Source organism: Ranitomeya variabilis, chromosome 1 (genome assembly GCF_051348905.1).
Source record: "Ranitomeya variabilis isolate aRanVar5 chromosome 1, aRanVar5.hap1, whole genome shotgun sequence".
Taxonomy (NCBI): Eukaryota; Metazoa; Chordata; class Amphibia; order Anura; family Dendrobatidae; genus Ranitomeya; species Ranitomeya variabilis.
In genome coordinates, this window is record NC_135232.1 from 1,105,284,087 (window position 1) to 1,105,305,496 (window position 21,410).

Genomic DNA, 21,410 nt, shown 5'->3' on the forward strand with positions numbered 1-21,410 from the left:
GAAGCCAGAAAGCAAGGCCCTGCCGGAAAGCGAGGTGCTGCAAGCAGAGATGACAGTGTCGCAGCACAAGGCCCCGCAACCAGCGTTCCAGACCCCAGCGGAGACGGAGCAGACCGACCCCGGAGGAACCGCATCGGAAGCAGGTAGGAAGAACGACCCTGCCCTGATGATTGACACCACTCCAGTGACTGCTAGTGCCACCGCTACTGACTCCGTTCCAGTGACTGATCTTGCAGCAGCGCTACCTGCTGCCCTGACTAAGACTACCTCTGAACCGACGAGTCCCAGCACTACTACTACAGAGTGCATTATCTCTACCACTGAACCTACCACCAAAATTGACATTCGAACCCAGATTATACCTGAAAGACCGATTAGTGACATTGATACCGCAACGGATGAGAAGTTGAACACAGATCTTCCCAGGCCAGGAAGTGTTCACTACCAACTGATGCCTTGCAACCTACTACAAGAATAAACCTCGGAACCACGAGAATGTACATAGTTAACTGTTTGTTTTCCTGTTTTGCTGCTACAACCCGACTAGGGTTAAACTCTTAAAGGGATCCCTTTGTTTACCCGGGATCCCTTCTTCTGCTTTTTGTTTTGTTTATTTTTTCTTCAAGTTTGCACAAAAGTTGAAAGAACTGCTGTAATCATGGACCGTGCGTGATACAAACTTATTGTAAATGGTTTGCACCTTCTTAAGGGTGCTCCCTACTGGTTTTAGCCAAAGACACTTTGCGAAGATGTTTGCCTTATTGGTTTGAGCCAAAGACACTTTGTGAAGATACCTTTGCTACTGGTTCTAGTTAAAGACACTTTGCGAAGATACCATACCGGAACCTTTGCATGGACTGGTAGGCTGAGGAGACGAGCTACCTCAGAAAGACTTGGTCCCCTCTTAAAGGGGATGTGAAGAATTGAACTTGAGAAAGATACTGTTGCAGAACAGTAATGCCATGATGATGCTTTGAAAAGAAATGTAACTGTTTTACATGAAAAGTTATATGTGTTGAATTTGTTGAAATGTGAAATCTAAATAATGTTTTGCAGAAAGAAAAGGATGCAGAGAGCCCGTAGGGGTAGAGATAGAGATCTGCATAGTTGAAAGTAAGCAAAGTAATAATGAAGGTGAGGATAGAAGGTAAACCCCGCGTCCCCATTGAAAGTTACTTTGTTACTAAGGACAGAGAGTGAACCCGTAGGGGTTAGAGAGTGAGTCCTTAAAGGAGCCGAGTAGAGCTGGCTCAGAGTTCTTTAAACGAAAGGAATGTTATGTCTATACCATGTATAGTAGAGAAAGGCAGTAGGCCCTGGATGAACAGGGCGGTCCTGTAAAAGAAAGGAGAGGCAGTAGGTCTGGTGCCATAGGGACAGGCGGTCCTGCAGGTTCAAAGTAGGAGAATGTAAAGTTACCTTACCCTGTAATGTGATTATAGGAAGGCCTTTGGTAAACTAAGAGTGTATGTTTCCTAAAGGCAATGTTAATTTATTGTTCCAGAATTTGCACTAAGTAGAATACCCGGTTGGGTAACAGGAGTTATGCATAGCCTGTAATTTATAATGTTGACCATGTTTGTAACGTTAAAAGTGTCCTCACCTCCCATAAAGGGAAGCCTGTTCAAGTATACTTATCGTTTTGCACTCAACAAAATTGTATGTCTTTTTGCTAATCTGTATTGTTGTTTTTCTTCCCAGTCCCGGAGTACTGTGTTTAACCAGGGGGGAGTGCAGCGCCCCAGAGTTCTGGTCGTTGCAGTACTGTGGCTCTGCCGCTAAGGGGAGCCATGGTACGTTCGATGGCACCGAAGGAGTTCCTCCAATCAGGTATCACAGACACCAATATGTTTCATAGCTGGGCCTCCGGGGGGAGCTAAGGGTGCTATTCATTAGGCCACTCCCCACCATAGTGGGTAAACTGGGGGTCAGGCAGAAAGTTAGAGAGAACGCTGACGGGATTGAACGGAGCAACACCCTGTGGCAGGGGGTGTTGTGAAGGGAGAGACTGTAGGGTCTCTGCCAGGGGTGGGATCCTGGCAGAGGCTTGGCATTGAAAGAACGTAACGGGTCCGCGCAGGCTCCTGGAAGCGGCGGGACTCAAGGAAAGGACTAGAAGCGAGACAGATTGTGCTGAGTGAGAAACGAGATCAAGCAGAAGGAGAATACCAGCAGGGGTTGTGCTGAAAGAGGCAGCACCTTGCTGAGGCGCAATACCGGTGGCCGGAACGCCGAGGGAGTGGATTAGAATACAGCTTCAAGCCATACTCCAAACAGCGGCAGGACAGTCGGTCTCAGGCGGGCTGTCTACCACATATCACCTATGAAGTCTTGGGGGGCAATTGCGGGAGAGGGGCGTCTCTAGGGTCCCGGAAGAACTCCAGGCCTACCTGACAAACGGGTGCCATTCCAACCTGAATACAGGGAAGGGGTGGATTACAGAGGAACATCAAATCGAGTTGTGAGGGAACTTAAGAAACAGACACAACCGTTGTGGGGTCACTTTCCGTGAGCACAGCAGGGAAGGACTACAACACATAGCGCTAGAAGGAAGGCACAGATTTCCACCTGAGAGGAGGGCTCTGGAGGTGCCATTGGACCGGCCGGACTTGCGCAGCCTGGTGAACCGTATTCTGGACTGAGGACTCAGAGATCTCCAGTAAAGAGGTAAAGAGACTGCAAACTGGTGTCCTCGTTATTTACCGCGACTTACACCCCACAACCGCACCGTTACATCGCTACCATTACTACCACCTATTTCACCGGACGTCCCCCACTGACGGACAGGGCCACGGACCGGGTCTAGCCACCGTGACAACCCCCAGAGCAGAGACTCAGAGGCCCGGCTCCGGGTACCCCTCGGCCCTGCGGCGGTGTGGGGGCGCTCCATTGGCATAGCGGAGAGGCTGGGGAATAGCGGAGAGACAGGTAGATTAGTCGGGCAGCAGAGTGTAGGATGGATTGGAGGGGAGTCCAGAGAGTAGGAGGTTGCAGTAGTCAAGGCGGGAGATAAGGGCATGCACTAGTGTTTTTGTGGTGTCGTGGTCAAGGAATGCGCGGATCCCTGAAATATTTTTGAGTTTGAGACGGCAGGAGGAGGCAAGGGCTTGGATATGTGGCTTGAAAGAGAGGGCAGAGTCGAGGATCACCGCGAGGCACCGGGCATGTGGGACTGGGGAAAGTGAGCAGCCATTGACATTGATGGATAGGTCTGGCGGAGTGGTAGAGTGAGATGGGGGAAAGATGATGAATTCTGTTTTGTCCATGTTCAGTTGTAGAAAGCAAGCAGAAAAGAAGGATGAAATAGCAGACAAACAGTGTGGGATTTTGGTAAGTAAGGAGGTGAGGTCAGGTCTGGATAGGTAGATCTGCGTGTCATCGGCGTAGAGATGGTACTTCATACCGTGGGATTCTATGAGCTGGCCAAGGCCGAAGGTGTAGATGGAGAAGAGTAGGGGTCCTAAAACTGAGCCTTGGGGAACACTGACTGACAAGGGGCTAAGTGAGGAGGTGGTATGGGGAGGGAGACACTGAATGTTCGGTCTGTCAGATATGACGAGATCCAGGATAGGGCCAAGTCTGTGATGCCAAGAGATGAGAGGATCTGTAGCAGAAGGGAGTGGTCCACAGTGTCGAAGACAGACCACAGGTCCAGGAGAAGGAGGACAGAGTAGTGTCGCTTGCTCCTGGCAGTTAGTAGGTCATTGGTGACTTTAGTTAAGGCAGTTTCAGTTGAGTGATGGGGACGGAAGCCAGATTGTAACCGATCAAAGAGGGAGGAGGAGGAAAGGTGGGAGGACAGTTCAAGATGGACGTGTTGCTCCAGTAATTTGGAGGCATAAGGGAGAAGAGATATCGGGCGATAGCGAGACACAGAGGATGGGTCGAGGGAGAGCTTTTGAGGATGTGTGTGATTTTGGCATGCTTGAAGGATGAGGGGAAGACACCTATTGTGAGTGAGAGGTTGAAGAGGTGCGTTAGGGTTGGGTTGAAGACCTTGGAAAGGTTAGGGATGAGGTGGGATGGGAGCGGGTCGAGCGTGCAGGTGGTGAGGTGTGATCTTGACAGGAGGGTGGAGAGCTGATCTTCTGTCATGGTGGAGAAGCTGGTTTTGGAGGAGCAGGGTTGAGCAGCTAAGGCTTTTTCACACTTCCGTCGGTACGGGGCCATCACGAAGCGTCGGTGCGACGTACCAAAGGAAGTGTTTGCTTTCACACTTCTGTCTGCGTTGCCGAGCAGGAAAGATTGTGAGAGTGATATTTCCTGCTGGGCATGCGCAGTCTGAAACACTGGATGTGGAGTACAGAAAAACGTTCCCATGAACGTTTTTCTGTGATGACGGGCCACCAAAACCCGACGCATCCAGTTCACGATGGACGTGACGTGTGGCCATATGTCGCGATGCGTTGGCAGTACAAGTCTGTGGGAAAATGCAGGATCCTGCAAATTTTTTTTTTAAAAAATCGACAGATTGCAACGTAAGCAGAAAGACGGAGGTGTGAAAGAGGCCTAAGAGGGGCAGTGGGCGCTGTGGGCCAAAACTTTCTCTGATCGTATCGTATTTTTTTAACTATAAGACGCCCCAGACCATAAGACACACCTAGGTTTTAGAGGGGGAAATTAGGGGAAAAAAATTGAAGCAAAAAAATGGTCAATTCTGTACTGTAATATCCCCTATCCTGGTATATATGGTCCCCTCAGCCAGCTTCTTTAGCAATGACCTTTTTTGGCTTACCCTCCATGTGAAGTGTGTCAATGACTGCCTTATGGACATCTGTCAAGTCAGCAGTCTTCCCCATGATTGTGGAGCCTACTGAAACAGACTAAGGGGCCTTTTTAAATGCTTAGGAAGCCTTTGCAGGTCTTTTTGTTAATTATTCTAAGTTACTGAGTTAATGACTTTTGGGTTTTCATTGGCTGTAAGCCATAGTCATCAACATTAACAGAAATAAACATTTGAAATAGATCACTCTTTTTGTAATGACTCTATATAATATATGGGTTTCACTTTTTGTATTGAAGAACTGAAATAAATTAACTTTTTGATGATATTCTAATTTTGTGAGAAGCACCTGTATATACAGTATCAGTAAGTGCCATGAAATCATGACTCGGCACATCTATTAAAATAAAGATAAAGTGGACAATCCCTTAAAGTGGACCAGTTTCTTGTCTATAATATGTAAATTTTAACTTGAGTTAATTGCCGCTCTTCTCCAGAATCCGGTGTTGCTTTTATGTCCTTTCTGCGTCTCTCCATTCCTCAGATCTGGGCCCCTCTTCCCTTTATGTAAATCTAGTCTTGTTATGCAAGGAGGCGTGGTCCCTAACTCTTCTCTGTGGACGTCTTCTTGGTGACCACACCTGGTTAGGTAAGAAGACTAAATTTACATACAGGGAAGTGGGGGCCATATCTCAGGAACAGAGAGGCTCAGGAACAAAAGAAAAATAGTGCCATGTTCAGGAGAACAGCCACATTTATGCAGCGCCCCAGAGTTCTGGTCATTGCAGTAATGTCGTTCTTCCACCAGGGGCAGTGATGTTACATCTGAAGGCAATAAAGGAGATCTCTTCACCAGGTAAATACAATGCATGCAACATGTTCACACTCCAGACCAGAAGGGGGAGCTCTAAGCCTGTTTAAGGTGAACTCCCCTATATAACATCCTGATCTTGAGGGAAAAGAGGTTCAGAGTTGAGTTCCTGTCAGGAAGACAGAGGAAGAGGAGCTCAGTGGCATGAAGTGCTGCAGCTCCTGGGAAGAGAACGTATTGCAGAGAGTGTGCAGGAAAGCAGAGCACAGGAGAAGAATAACAGAGGGAGATCAGCCAGGAGCAAGCTGCTTCCCTCTGAGGCGCAGGAATCCGGTAGCCAGCATACCGAGGGAGTAAGGATCTCTACGCTTTACTTCAGAGACTGGCAGGACAGTTAATTCCACGTTAGCTGCCCGACCTTATATCCAGGAGGCACGGTGGCAACTTGTGGGGGCTGGGGCGTGATAGAGTCCCTGTAAAAAGCCTCAGGCCATCAGTCATACAGGTTTGTCCTATCCTATCCATCAGGGGGACAGAGAGAAAGAGAAATAACATGTACAATAGTTGTGAGGACCTAACCGAGAAGCTCAGCAGGGAGGTACTACAACACCCAGGCGCTAGAGGAAGGCTACTGATTTCCACCTGGATAAGGGGACTCTGGATTTGCCTTCAGACTGTCCGGACTCTGCCTACCTTGTGGTCCGTACCCTGGACTGTGGACACTGAAGCCTTCAGTAAAGGTAAAGAGACTGCAACCTTGTGTCCTCGTTCTTCACTGCGCCTCACACCATCCACCATCTACACCTCCAGGAAGCCCTGGGGATACACTTCACCTGTAGGAAGGTATACCATCTAGCTGCCATAACATCACACCAGCGGACCCCTAAGCAGCGTCGGTCACCCTGACCGAATACCACAGGTGGCGTCACGAACATTATCCCTTCAAAGACCTTTCCCTCACTTTTACAATGGACGCCCCTAGGGCCACTGACCGGGTCAGCCACCATTACATCCCAACAGAATACCGAAGGATCCGGGAACCGAGTAGCCCCTTGCCCTGAGTGAAAAATGTAATATTTCCTGCAAGTGACACATCCACTTTAAGTAGCACCCTGGTCAATCACCTACAGTATCTGTCCCTCATCCTGCATCTGATGTGATCTCTTTGTTGACAGAATCATTGGCTTGAGAAGCACAAAACATGTTTAACCCCTTTCTGCCATTGGACGTACTATTCCGTCCATGTGGGGTGGGCCCTAATTCCCAAGGACGGAATAGTACGTCCAGCGCGATCGGCCGCGCTCACGGGGGGAGCGCGGCCGATCACGGCCGGGTGTCAGCTGCCTATCGCAGCTGACATCCGGCACTGTGTGCCAGGAGCGGTCATGGACCGCCCCCGGCACATTAACCCCCGGCACACCGCGATCAAACATGATCGCGGTGTGCCGCCGGTACAAGGAACCATCGCGCAGGGAGGGGGCCCCCTGCGGGCTTCCCTGAGACCCCCGGAGCAACGCGATGTGATAGCGTTGCTGCGGGGGTCTCTTACCTCCTAACCCTGCAGGCCCCGGATCCAAAATGGCCGCGGGGCTGCATCCGGGTCCTGCAGGGATTACTTCCGGGTGAAGACCAGGCTCTGGTAAGCCTGTAGCACTGTAAGTCAGATCGCCGATCTGACAAGAGTGCTGTGCAAACTGTCAGATCAGCGATCTGTGATGTCCCCCCCTGGGACAAAGTAAAAAAGTTAAAAAAAAATTTCCACATGTGTAAAAAAAAATAAAAAATTCCTAAATAAAGAAAAAAAAAATATATTATTCCCATAAATACATTTCTTTATCTAAATAAAAAAAATCAAACAATAAAAGTACACATATTTAGTATCACCGCGTCCGTAACGACCCCACCTATAAAACTATAGCACTAGTTAACCCCTTCAGTGAACACCGTAAAAAAAAAAAAAAAAACGAGACAAAAAACAACGCTTTATTCTCATACCGCAAAACACAAAGTGGAATAGCACGCGATCAAAAAGACGGACATAAATAACCATGGTACCGCTGAAAACGTCATCTTGTCCCGCAAAAAACAAGCCACCATACAGCATCATCAGTGAAAAAATAAAAAAGTTATAGTCCTCAGAATAAAGCGATGCCAAAATAATTATTTTTTCTATAAAATAGTTTTTATCGTATAAAAGTGCCAAAACATAAAAAAATGATATAAATGAGGTATCGCTGTAATCGTACTGACCCGAAGAATAAAACTGCTTTATTAATTTTACCAAACGCGGAACGGTATAGACGCCTCCCCCAAAAGAAATTCACGAATAGCTGGTTTTTGGTCATTCTGCCTCACAAAAATCGGAATAAAAAGCGATCAAAAAATCTCCCATGCCCAAACATGTTACCAATAAAAACGTCAACTCGTCCCGCAAAAAACAAGACCTCACATGACTCTGTGGACTCAAATATGGAAAAATTATAGCTCAAAATGTAATAACGCAAAAAATATTTTTTGCAATAAAAAGCGTCTTTCAGTGTGTGACGGCTGCTAATCATAAAAATCCGCTAAAAAACCCGCTATAAAAATAAATCAAACCCCCCTTCATCACCCGCTTAGTTAAGGAAAAATTTAAAAAATGTATTTATTTCCATTTTAGGGTTAGGGCTAGGGTTAGGGTTAGGGCTAGGGTTAGGGTTAGGGCTAGGGCTAGGGTTAAGGCTACAGTTAGGGTTGGGGCTAAAGTTAGGGTTAGGGTTGGGGCTAAAGTTAGGGTTAGGATTACATTTACGGTTGGGAATAGGGTTGGGATTAGGGTTAGGGGTGTGTCTGGGTTAGAGGTGTGGTTAGGGTTACCGTTGGGATTAGGGTTAGGGGTGTGTTTGGATTAGGGTTTCAGTTATAATTGGGGGGTTTCCACTGTTTAGGCACATCAGGGGCTCTCCAAATGCGACATAGCGTCCGATCTCAATTCCAGCCAATTCTGGGTTGAAAAAGTAAAACAGTGCTCCTTCCCTTCCGAGCTCTGCCATGCGCCCAAACAGTGGTTTACCCCCACATATGGGGTATCAGTGTACTCAGGACAAATTGTACAACAACTTTTGGGGTCCAATTTATTTTCTTACCCTTGGGAAAATAAAAAATTGGGGGCGAAAAGCTAATTTTTGTGAAAAAATATTATTTTTTATTTTTACGGCTCTGCATTATAAACTTCTGTGAAGCACTTGGTTGGTCAAAGTGCTCACCACACCTCTAGATAAGTTCCTTAGGGGGTCTACTTTCCAAAGTGGTGTCACTTGTGGGGGGTTTCAATGTTTAGGCACATCAGGGGCTCTCCAAACGCAACATGGCGTCCCATCTCAATTCCAGTCAATTTTGCATTGAAAAGTCAAATGGCGCTCCTTCCCTTCCGAGCTCTGTCATGCGCCCAAACAGTGGTTTACCCCCACATATGGGGTATCGGCGTACTCAGGACAAATTGTACAACAACGTTTGGGGTCCATTTTCTCCTGTTACCCTTGGTAAAATAAAACAAATTGGAGGTGAAGTAAATTTTGTGTGAAAAAAAGTTAAATGTTTATTTAAACATTCCAAAACTTCCCGTGAAACACCTGAAGGGTTAATAAACTTCTTGAATGTGGTTTTGAGCCCCTTGAGGGGTGCAGTTTTTAGAATGGTGTCACACTTATTACAGTTATTTTCTATCATATAGACCCCTCAAAATGACTTCAAATGAGATGTGGTCCCTAAAAAAAAGGTGTTGTAAAAATGAGAAATTGCTGGTCAACTTTTAACCCTTATAACTCCCTAACAAAAAAAAATTTTGGTTCCAAAATTGTGCTGATGTAAAGTAGACATGTGGAAAATGTTACTTATTAAGTATTTTGTGTGACATATCACTGTGATTTAATTGCATAAAAATTCAAAGTAGGAAAATTGCGAAATTTTCAAAATTTTTGCCAAATTTCCGTTTTTTTCACAAATAAACGCAGGTAATATCAAAGAAATTTTACCACTATCATGAAGTACAATATGTCATGAGCAAACAATGTCAGAATCTCCAGGATCCGTTGAAGCGTTCCAGAGTTATAACCTCATAAAGGGACAGTGGTCAGAATTGTAAAAATTGGCCTGGTCATTAACGTGCAAACCACCCTTGGGAGTGAAGGGGTTAACAAGGTCATTATAGAACCCCATCTCCGTCGTGCCGTACCAAACTGACCAACTGATATATGCCTCAAACTTCTAGTCTCCAGTACTGTCGGTCCACATCGATCCTAATGTACTTACACAATTCTATGTAAAAAAAACCTATTGCCCAGCACCTAAAATCCGCTACCTAGACTCAATCATAATTCGGGGAGCATTAAACATTTAGGATGCTGTACACAACTTGTCGTTTTAGGAACATTAGTAAGGACTGGTTGGATTAGCAACCAGATATGTAGTTAAGGCCGAACGCATCATTTAATTACACTAAATATTTGCCTTTGTAACAAAAACATCCTTCAGGTCTCTTGAAATCAACAACAGCAACAACGAGCATGATGATCCTCAATTAATGAGGACCCAGGAGGTAGCTCCAGATGACACCCCTTTTAATTACCATATTTATGAAGCACCATGTATTATTCATGCTCTCCTCTGCTGGGAGAAGGAATGGTGATGACAATAGATATGATCGGCAATAGCTGCAGACTGTTCCATATTCACACGAATGCAGTTATTAAAGAGATTTACGAGTAGGGATGGAAGACTAGCCACCGGAAGCACTGATTCACAAAATATTCCAGACTAAAAAATACAAGATGAAAGCAAAATCTGTATACTGACTGTAAATCACATGGATAATACCACTAAAAATTATATATAACAAAGCATAAGTGGAAAACATTAAAACGTAACTTTTATTATATTAAAGCCACACAAAAACCAAACACCCAAGTGAATAAAAAAGAGGGCATAGTCTCAACCAATTGGTATGGTGACCATAGAGACCGATTAACCCCTAACAGGATTAAAGGATTTCAACTCTAGGATATTAGCGAAATCAATATGAACTAGAGTATAACCTATAGAGAAGCTGAAGGCAAAAAAACATATATCACACTCAGCATTATATACCTAGTTGCATGTAAAAAACAATTACTTACTAGCAATGAAAGCACATGATGTAACCAGTGCTACTGGTGTCTATAGACATAGTACAAAAGGAACAATCTCACCAGTTCCAGGGTGTAGGCAAAGGAGCATCGGAAAACCTCTGGTCAGGGGAAAATCCAGAAAAAAGAGATGACAGTCCCTATGTCAATCCCTATGGGGCTAACAGTAAGCTATCCCCAAAGCTCCTGCCCTTACAAGGGCAGTCCACAGCTACCCCTGTATACATATGCCCTGCACTCTCCCTGTGTAGTCGTCCCGACGCGTTTCTTCCAAGTACATTCTTGAGGGGACTTGCTTGTGTACGGAGATAAGGTGCCTATGTGCTAAAAAGGAGGGACATGAAGTCCTGCCACCCTCTAAGCTGTCCTGACTAAAAAATACAATGGGAGAATCGATTGAGTTCCGCCATCTCAATAATGTTTCCTAATGGCTGGAAGATCTTTCCCTTAGTCTAGGTGTACACAAGCAAATGTGTTATCATCTGAGAATATCGGATCAATTATACATATGACACTGTGACCAAACTCTGATCAACATAGTGCAATCCGATTCTCGAACATGATGGACAAAATAATTTCTCCACTCTGTAAGTGTGCGGAAATTGGACTGCACTCAGACTTCATTGTAGAAGCAGTCCGATGGTTTCCACTGACTCAATCATTGACTTGAATGGCCGATTTTGATCTGAATATCGGGCATGCAGCAATTGTTTTTCCTTGAACCGGCTCTGTCTGAGGAAACAAATCGGACAAGTTCAGACCTGCAGTAACCACCAATTGACCAAACCACTGCATGACCAGTTCTACCCTCGCCTACTGTATCCTCACCCATCCCTTGTAGAATGTGAGCCCTCGCGGGCAGGGTCCTCTCTCCTCCTGAACCAGTTATGATGACTTGTATTGTTTAAGATTACTGTACTTGTTTTTATTATGTACACCCCTCCTCACATGTAAAGCGCCATGGAATAAATGGGGCTATAATAATAAATAATAATAATAATAATAATAATAATAAAGTGCACGACCCTCTAGAATAAAATTGGTCCGAGTGCGATTTGAAGTTTTGCTGGATCGCGCTCAGACAGCAAATACTCACCTAGTCTGACAGTGTATAAAAAATCCCTGGGAAAAATGTTGGATTATAGAGTCCAGCATTGGGATAAATATATATATATATTTCTTTCCTGTACTTTCTTACTTTTTATGCATTTTCTATAAATTTAATGTTGTATCCCGATGCCGGACTCAATCTTCCAATATTTTTCCAGTTGTTATATGGACGATGAACACCTCTCTGAGAGCTAGCAGGGGATGTCACAAGTTTGGCGTGGGAGAGTCTTTTACACATTTATTTTTCTTTGTGAAGAAATTCCCACCCTCTCAACCACGGTCGGCTCCAGGTTTATGTGGGAGTCCCAGTAGGCCCCTCTTCCCTATAGATTTTTCCTCTTTGCCTTCCAAGTATTGTAACTTGTTTTAATTTTTCTCTCAATAGAGTTGTATCAGGGCTTGATTTTTGCAGTACCAGCTTTAGATTTTGTTATTACCATTTTAGAGTGGATTTGACTTTTTGAACTCTTTTGATCTTATTTTTTGTGACCAAAAACCAGCAATTCTGCCATTTCGTTTTAGCTTTGTCGTTCACCATATTGAATAAATATTATATTATATTTGTCCGGGCAGTCACTCATGCTATGGTGCCAAATATGTGACTTTTTTAACATTTTAATTACATTCAGGGAAAATGGGGATGATATGAACTTTTAAAATTTTTTACATTTTCTATCAGTCCCCCAAGGGCACTTGAACCTTTGACCGATTGTACAATATGTTGTAATATTGCAGTGCAAAATACATTTACCAAACCCCAGTTACAGGCTGGGCTTTAAGGATGAGTAAACATGGCAGACACAGTGGTCCCCCGGCTGCCATGACGGTACCCATGGGCGTACCCACCGAGGGGCAGAGGGGAACCCTATGGGGGGCTGTATATGATATAGGAGCCCTATGCGGGGCTGTATATGATATGGAAGCCCTATGGGGCATTGGGGGAGTTGTATATGAGATGGGAGCCCTATGGGGGGCTGTATATGTGTTTGTGGGGGGGGGCGCCGTTTTGAAGTTCGCCTCAGGCAGCAGTGTGGCTAGGTTTACCCCTGCCTATAAGCAAAAATATATATATATAATTATTCTTCCTGCGCTTTATACTCGCCTCACATCGCTCCCCCGGTTACCACCGGTGTTTTCCGATCCCACGCCGGGCTTTAGGACCTGGGCTACATCACCGGTCACATAGTGCTGTTTAAGGTCCTGTGCCAGGTCCTACGGTGCTGGGATGAGGAGCGATCACTGTGGGAACCCGGCGAGGTGAGTAAAAAGCACAGAAAGAAAGCACAAAAAGAACTGACATGGTCATTCTTTTTGCGGACGCAATAACTAATAAAGCACTGCAATAATTACATGTAATTTTCTTAAAATTTTCGTTTCATTCACCTTTTTCGTTCTAAAATTTTACAACCTGAACGACCATTGCTTGTCCCCCCCTAGTTTTAATCCTGGGTACGCCCATGACGGTACCTCCAGCATCCCGCAATCATCTTGCGCGGGGGACCCATGGGGGTCAGAATGAACACTTGCCTCTACCAACCTCTTAAGTGCCATGATGAACAAAAGTATTTTAGATGTTAAACTGCTTTGCATGGCGTTTGCTCTGAGCCCAACAATTACACTTGGGTGCCAGTTGTAGAGTATGGTGGATTTAGAAGATTGAAACCTGTGCAGAATGGGTTCCAACACTTACTGAGGTTTCCGGTGCTGGTATCAGCCCTGTTCTTAACCCTATTAAGTAATAGTTTTGTGGCAACTCATGATCATGACACTATACAACCTCTAACTGGCTATTTCAGGGCAAGTAACAATAGAGCTATGACCTGGTCATTGGTCAATGTGGGGCCTGTTCAGCAGGTCCTCAAACAGATGGGCCAAGTGATTGGTCAATGTGGGGCCTGTTCAGCAGGTCCTCAAACAGATGGGCCAAGTGATTGGTCAATGTGGGGCCTGTTACAGATGGGCCAAACAGTCCTGAAGTATGATCACAGTTGACTGAAGGATGCCAGTAGGTACCCAAAGGAGGTGTATGGACACATTTGGTTTCGTTTGGTGGGTACCCAATGCAGGCAAATTTTTATGGGTAGAGTTTATGCTACACCAATCAGTTGGGTTATCATATTTTCTATTGTTATGTTGCATTTACTAAAAAAAAAGTGGCTCCATGTTACCATTTTGTGTGATAATGCAGGGGACTGGAGGTCCATCATCTGCATACCTTGGACTTGAAGATATCAGAGGAGATGGTGGACAATGTCAGAATCAACTCCATTAAGCTCAACAACTGCAACTCCACAATGTTTCCAAAAAGGCCGGTAGATCGTGAATTTATTAGAAGTTTGTAAAATTCTTGCAAATGACTCCATCCATTTGTAGGTATAAGCATGAAAGGATTCGGCACACGGTTGGCTTGTTGGCTCCTGAGATATAAAGTCTTACATATCCTGCGTGTGATGCGGTGGTTACCTAGCAGCACATCATAGCAACGCAGGATGCCGAATAATCCCAGAGAGATGATAATGGGAGAACATCATTAGGGCTAAAGGGCGATGTGATGAATCCCAGCAGATGCGCTATTTGCTAAATTGCATTATTTTCTTTTATTCTAATCTAATTCTAACCTTATTCCCCTTTATTGTCTGTTGTATTCAAATTATGTAATTTTGGAATATATAGACAGGCAGTTAATGGGTTTCTACAACAGAAGAGGACATAAAGAGGATGCAGACTGAGATACTGGTCCCTAAAGAGGCTGAGACCCCACAGTCACAGAAGAAGACACCTGTATTATAATTGGCACTTAATAAATGGGGGCCCTATGCATTCCCAAGAGCTTAAACCATTCCCAATGTAAGATGCCCTACGTTTGGTGTGGATGTATGGAGAAGGGAAGGCTCAGAAACTGAGCCTGCACCACACCCAGCAGTTGCCAGCTGTGTTCAACAGATAACAGCAGCCACGGGAGCTGAGCTCCAGTGGCTGCTGTGTAAGGGGGTGGCAGGTCCACTCAGTTGCACCCTCCTCTCCTTCCGTGTGACCCCCCTGTGCACCGTATATAAATATGTTATGTATTCTTAATGTATTGTGATGTGTTTGCCTGGTCCTAATGTTTACTATTGCAATGTATGTGACTGTGTGTTAGAAGTAGGGAAAGAGTTAAGTAGCTTAGGGGGCTGGGTCAGCAGCATCCAGAGCAGACAGGAAGTCTCTGTCTGCAAGCAGAAAAACCTGGGTACGTCCTCCAGGGCAGACGTGTGCTACAGAAGGGGCATTGCCAGACTCCCGGATGGGAGAGATCTGCTGCCCCGGACCAATGAGTTATTCGGACTGAGGCTTACAATACAGGCCCCCAGGACTTAGGAAGGGCCTTCGCTGAAGGGGTCTCAGGTGCCTAGATGCCAGCGATTGGATGACTGCGAATATCAGCCACTGTGAACGTTGTGGGTACGGCCGCAGAACGTGTCAGGGAAAGAGCAGGAAGCCAGTGTTGAAATAGTCTTTTTGTCCATCCTTCATCATTTGTTCAATAAAAGTTCCTTTTCCCTGTTGGAGTACAGCTGCCTTCCGGACCCTTATTTGCCTGGACTGCACTGCTGTGACCAGAGGAAGAGAAGGTAACCTGTGGGGAAAAGCTGTGTTGGTCCTGTCTGTCTGTATGCAAGGGATCGGGGGTGCTCACTGACCGTTTGCTCAGTGGACTCTTGTCTATGTACTGTGCTTTTAAACAACACGCCACAACTACCCCCCGGTCAACCTTGTTACACTTGGCGTAGTCGTGGCAGGACGGACCCCCGCAGTCTAAAGACTGATGGATGGAATATGTGAGACCTGTGATTTTGAAGTGTCCGCCATGGAAGAAATAGAGATGGCGGCTGACCGGGACTGTGAATCTGAAATATGTGATGTGCTGCCCGAACTGGAAGAGATGGAGCTGTCGGCTGACAGCGACCCTGAGATGTGTGACTTTGAAATTGGGACTTGTAATGTGTTTCCCGCTGGGACAGGATTGTGGATAGCCGATGTTGTGGACTCAGGAATGGCGCCTGACCGTGGCCGAAAAGATGGTGGCTGTTGGTGCGAAAAGTAAAGACAAGGCTGCTAATTGTGGGCGTCACCCAGGTAAGTTGGCACCAGAAGAAATAAGGTAGCACCCCGTTGTGACAGATGCCCACCCAGAATGGGTGCGGGCGAAGAAGGAGCTGCCGCCCTTACAGCCTGAGCAAGAGAAACAGGTGGAGAAGCAAGGAATGATTCCACCCACGAATGGGTGGAACCTAAAAAAGATGTACTGTCTGTCAGGGGTTGAGACGCCATTACCGGCTGGTATGGAGAGGAGCAGTATGTTCTACCACAGCGGCATCGGCAGCCAGGATTGGAGGCGCTCCAAGGCCCGGGTAGAGATGGGCCTGAGGTTCGAGGCCTGGTGGTCGCAAGAGCTGGAGGGGCGACCCCCATGATGGCGGCCAAGCCAGCAACCAGTGGAGGACAAGGACCTGACGACACCCCAGCAGTAAGGAGTTATACAGACTGAAGGCTTATGCAGCGCCCCAGATTCCTGGTCATTGCAGTAATGTCATTCTTCCACCAGGGGGAGTGATATTACGTCTGATGGCAATAAAGGAGTTCACCTTACCAGGTATCACAAAACACACAACACACTTCACACTCCAGTCCACCAGAGGGAGCCTTGCTCCTATCTACTAGGACACTCCTCACATTAGGGTAAAACTGGTGGATTGGATAAAAAGTTAGTGAGAAGCTGACTGGGCTTTGCCCAGACAACACCTGTCAGGCAGACAGAGGGAAAAGGTGGAACATCGGAGCTACAGACAAGACAGAGGGTCCCTGTCAGGGGTGGGATCCTGACAGAGGTCTAGCACGAGACAGAGCTACGGAGCTGCGCCTGCCCCACGTGCGGCAGCATCCTAAGGAAGGACACGAAGAGAATTCGGTTGCAGGGAGTGAGAAACGAAGTCACAGCACAAGGAGATAACACCAGAAGGAGTCCTGCCCTGAGAGAGGCTGCCTCCTTCTGAGGAGCGTAGCCGGTGGCCGGAACACCGAGGGAGTAATTGTCTCTACGCTTTACTTCAGAGACCGGCAGGACAGTCAATTCCAAGTTGGCTGCCCGACCTTAATACCTAGGAAGACACGGTGGCAACTTGTGGGGGTCGGGGCATCTCTAGGGTCCCTATAAACAAGCCTCAGGCCATCAGTCATACGGGTTTGTCCTATCCATACCATCTGGGGGACAGAGAGGAAGAAATAACATCTAGAACATCTACAAGAGTTGTGAGGACCTTTCCGAGTTGCTCAGCAGGGAGGTACTACAACACACAGGCGCTAGTAGGAAGGCTACTGATTTCCACCTGGATAAGTGGACTCTGGATTTGCCTTCAGGCCGGCCGGACTCTGCCTACCCTGTGATCTGGTGCCCTGGACTGTGGATGCTGAAGCCTTCAGTAAAGGTAAAGAGACTGCAACCCTGTGTCCTCGTTATTCACTGCTCCTTACATCATCCACCATCACCATCTACACTTCTGGGAAGCCCTGGGGATACACTTCACCTGTGGGAAGGTACACCAGCTGCCATAACATCACCCCAGCGGACCCCTAAGCAGCGTCGGTCACCCTGACCGAATACCACAGGTGGCGCCACGAACACTACCATTCTATTCGAACTCTGCCTTTTACTGGACGTCCCTCATAGGGCCACGGGCCGGGTCGGGCCGCTGTGACATCCCCATTGAGAACTGTAGGACCCGGTACCAAGAACCCCATTGCCCTTACGTGGGGGCGATCCACTTACAACACAGGCCCCCAGGACTTGGGAAGGGCCTTAGCTGAAGGGGTCTCAGGCGCCCAGATGCCAGTGATTGGATGACTGCGAATCTCAGCCACTGTGGACGTTGTGGACACGTCCGAAGCACATGTCAGGGAAAGAGCAGGAAGCCAGTGGAGTACAGCTGCCTTCCAGACCCTTATTTGCCTGGACTGCTGTGACTAGAGGAAGAGAAGGTAACCTGTGGGGAAAAGCTGTGTTGGTCCCTTCTATCTATGTGCAATGGATGGGGGGCGCTCACTGGCCATTTGCTCAGTGGACTCTGTCTGTGTACTGTGCCTTTAAACAACTCGACCCCCCCCCCCCCCCTTCCTCCGGTTACCCTTGTCACAGCTGTTTAACAACTTAATGCCTCCTGTCAATCATATACGTATAATTGATTTTGGGGTGCAAATGGGTTGTCCTGGCAACTGCAACCTGCTGAATGACACTTTCCTAACAGATAAATGCAGTAAACAGTGGTCAAAACGTGGTATGTACCCAAAAAATGGTCTCAATAATAATGACAGCACGTCACACAAAAATACAAGCCCACATTTAGCTCCATCTAAGGAATAAAAAAGTTACGGATCTGAAAAAATAGTGACGCAAATCTAATTTTTTTCTTTTTTTACCAAGTTCAAAACATTTTTTAACCACTAAGATCTAAACATACATATAACTTTGCAATCTCTGTAATAGAACAGACCCAGAGAATCACGTTACCCGGTAATTTTTGAGAGCACAATGAACTGCCGTAAAAGCAAAACCCCCAAAACAATGGCAGAATTTAGTTATTCTTTCACCATTTCACATCACTTAAAACATTTTCCCAGTTTTCTGTACATTATATGATAAGTTAATGGTGCCATTCAAAAATACAACTAGGCCCATAAAAAACAATTCCTCATATGAGTACGTCAACGGGAAAAAAATGATAGCTCTTGGAAGAATTTAAGGGAAAACCCGAAAGTGCAGAAAAAATTAAAAATTACCAGTTCATTAAGGGGTTAAAGGGGTTATTACCGATATTAAGCGTTTTTAGCTATTCACAGGATAGGTAATAGTTTTTTCATCAGCAAGGGTCCGATTGCTGGCCCCCAGTAATCCTGAGCAGTAGGCTCTAAAATGAGAGCCTGGAAGACATAGCAGTAGTAGGCAATATATAGAAAATATACAAATCCCATCATGTGAAGTCCTAAGAGAATGACAGAGGACTGTGGTTTGTATTGAGCAATCTGACAGTAAAGACTCATGTGTAGCGGTCTGGTCGGCGGGTCCCGTCTCTAAGGTACAGGAAGATCGGGTCCCGCCAGCCCGCAGGCATTCCCCTGGTCCCCGCAATCCTTCTCACCCAGATCACGCTCCCACGACGCTCCCTCTGGCTTGTCTGACGTGTCTCCTCCGCTCCCTCACTTCCTGGTTACAGGGGAGCGAGCATAGGGCAAGCGTGCGCGCCGCTGTGAAGTCATTTAGAGGGCCAGCGCACCCTTTTTCCTGAATGTCCTCTCAGCCAATCCCTGGGAGATCTGGGTGTATTTAAGGTCCTCACTTCCTTTGGGAGGTGCCTGGGAAACTTTCTGTTTTCTGCTTAGTTGCCATCCTCAGGTCGCAGATCAGCTCTTGCTTATTCTGTCTTGCCTGAACTAATATCCAGTGTTTTTTCCCTAGTGTCGTTGTCCCAAACACCTACCATTTACCTTCGGAATCTGACGGTATCCTTGGGCCCTGTTGGCTCTCTTGCTCCGGTTCCCTGGACCTCTCGCTCCTCCTCTCCCAGTACCACTGTCCAGTTTGGGTCTGACCCTCTGGTTTCTGGAGCTGTTGCATGTGAGCTTCCTTGGCTGCGACAGGTCTATCCCTGTAAAGGGGTTTGCTTGCCGGAGCTCCCTCGGGGGTATTCTGTGTTTCAGCCCAGGGGGTTCTCCCTTGTGGGTTCTCCTGCTTTATAACCTGAATAAAGCTTTGCTGATTCATCTGACATCCTTGTCCGGCTGGTTCCTAGGGTTCAGCTTCCACAGTGGGTTCACTAACCTTGCTCCGCCTGCCTTGGCGAGACACATGTGGTGCAGGGAGACCCGGCTAGCCTAGTATATGGATTTCAACAACAAAATAGCGCCACCTTATGGCCTAATAATGTTAAAAATCACAGATGAAATGGAAGCCTTGGTAGATAGTGTGGGGGACTGTCTTCCAATTGGAATTAAAGAGGACCTTTCATTGTATTTTTTTTTTTCATTTAAACTGGGTCCCTCCCCCAATTGTCAGTGCTCCACTGATTCTGGAACGTTTTTTTATTTTTCGTCTGTGCCCCTTTGTTCCAAAATTATACCCCTTGGTAATAATAGTGCAAATTTTCCTTTCAACCAACTGGGCGTGTACCACACAAGTTCTCTCTGGGTGCTTGCTTTTTTTTCCTCTGACACTGGCCAATCAAAGCACCGTCCCGCCCACAGAGAAGTTCTGTTTTCTACACCCAGTTAGTTGAAAGGAAAATTTGCACCATTACTACATGGCGGCATAACTTTGGAATGGAGGGGCACAGAAGAAAAAGAAAAACTGTTCCAAAATCAGTGGATCAGCGACAATTGGAGGAGGCACTTAGGTTATGAAATCCAGCGAAAGGTCCTTTTTATGTGGCACAAGAGCTGTCAATTTTGCTCACAGATGTGTATATACGGTATATATTTTTCAGTTTTTCAACAAGTGAATGTGATTTAAAGTATTAATCATTAATAGGCTTCTTTTCCATATTGTTTGTGCAAAATCCTACTGAAGAATCCTACAGTCAGGCTGACCCGGCCTTAAATAGCTGATAACAGGGAATAATAGATTGTAGTCAACTACACATAAAGCACAGACTAGCTAGGCTACAGATTACATGAACTTTTATTGAAGAAATCTCTCTAGCTAGTCATTCCCCAGCTGACATAGGAAGTGCCATCTCCGTACGCGGTGATTCCTTTTCCTCCCCTGTAAATCAATAGCGGGAACCTTTTGTGCAGCGAATTGTGCGATTCTGACAAATGGACGGACAGAAATCGGATGACACAGATGTCCGGAGGCTTCCGATGAAATGTGTCATTTTCCTTTAAAAGCCTATTAGCTAATGCTAAAAACGGCCCTATTAAGGAGCTGACGTATGTGTTCACGCCGAGCTGGAGGCGACTGCAGAAAACAGGGTAATACTATCATGTATATATCATTATATTGTCCTTTTGTGTGGTTGAATACTTTTGCTGTGTGTATTTGCTTTACTATTAAGTTACTTTTCAACTCATTTTTTATGTGTATTGTTCCAAGATATCTTTATAATTGCTTTTTGTCTATGGCCTGAGAATCTGTAATTTATCGTGATGTGTCTGTTTTAGTAAATCCTTGAATTTTTCCTATATACAGTATAGGTTGCTTTTACTCTATATTTGCAGTATAATTTACCATATGTAATGGGAAAGCTCCAAACGCTTAAGTTAAATGCAACTATGGCTCTCCCATCTTGGTCAAGACAAGGCAGACTGTCAGCTCCCTGAGGGAACAGGTTATAGCTCTCTATTAAAGTCTATGTAGGTTGTAGATGCTTTATTGTACCTATTGCTGGATTCACAGCTGCACTGCTCACTACTGCCGTAAAAGCCATTAGAATAAGCTCTGTCCAGGCATTGAACAAGCAGGCAACCCTTTCTTTTTGTTTATTTTTTTGGCTGAAGTCTGTAGAATTGTAAAGGATACTCTCCTCTTTTACGGAGCATACAATGTATGATTAGTACAAGTGACCCCATTATCCAT

At 46.0% G+C, this 21,410-nt stretch overlaps 1 protein-coding gene across 5 annotated transcripts in view; it reads right to left on the reverse strand.

The window, feature by feature from the left end:
* Positions 1 to 21,410, reverse strand: part of NSG1 (neuronal vesicle trafficking associated 1) — an 85,128-nt gene that overhangs the window by 39,131 nt on the left and 24,587 nt on the right. The window lies entirely within an intron of this gene.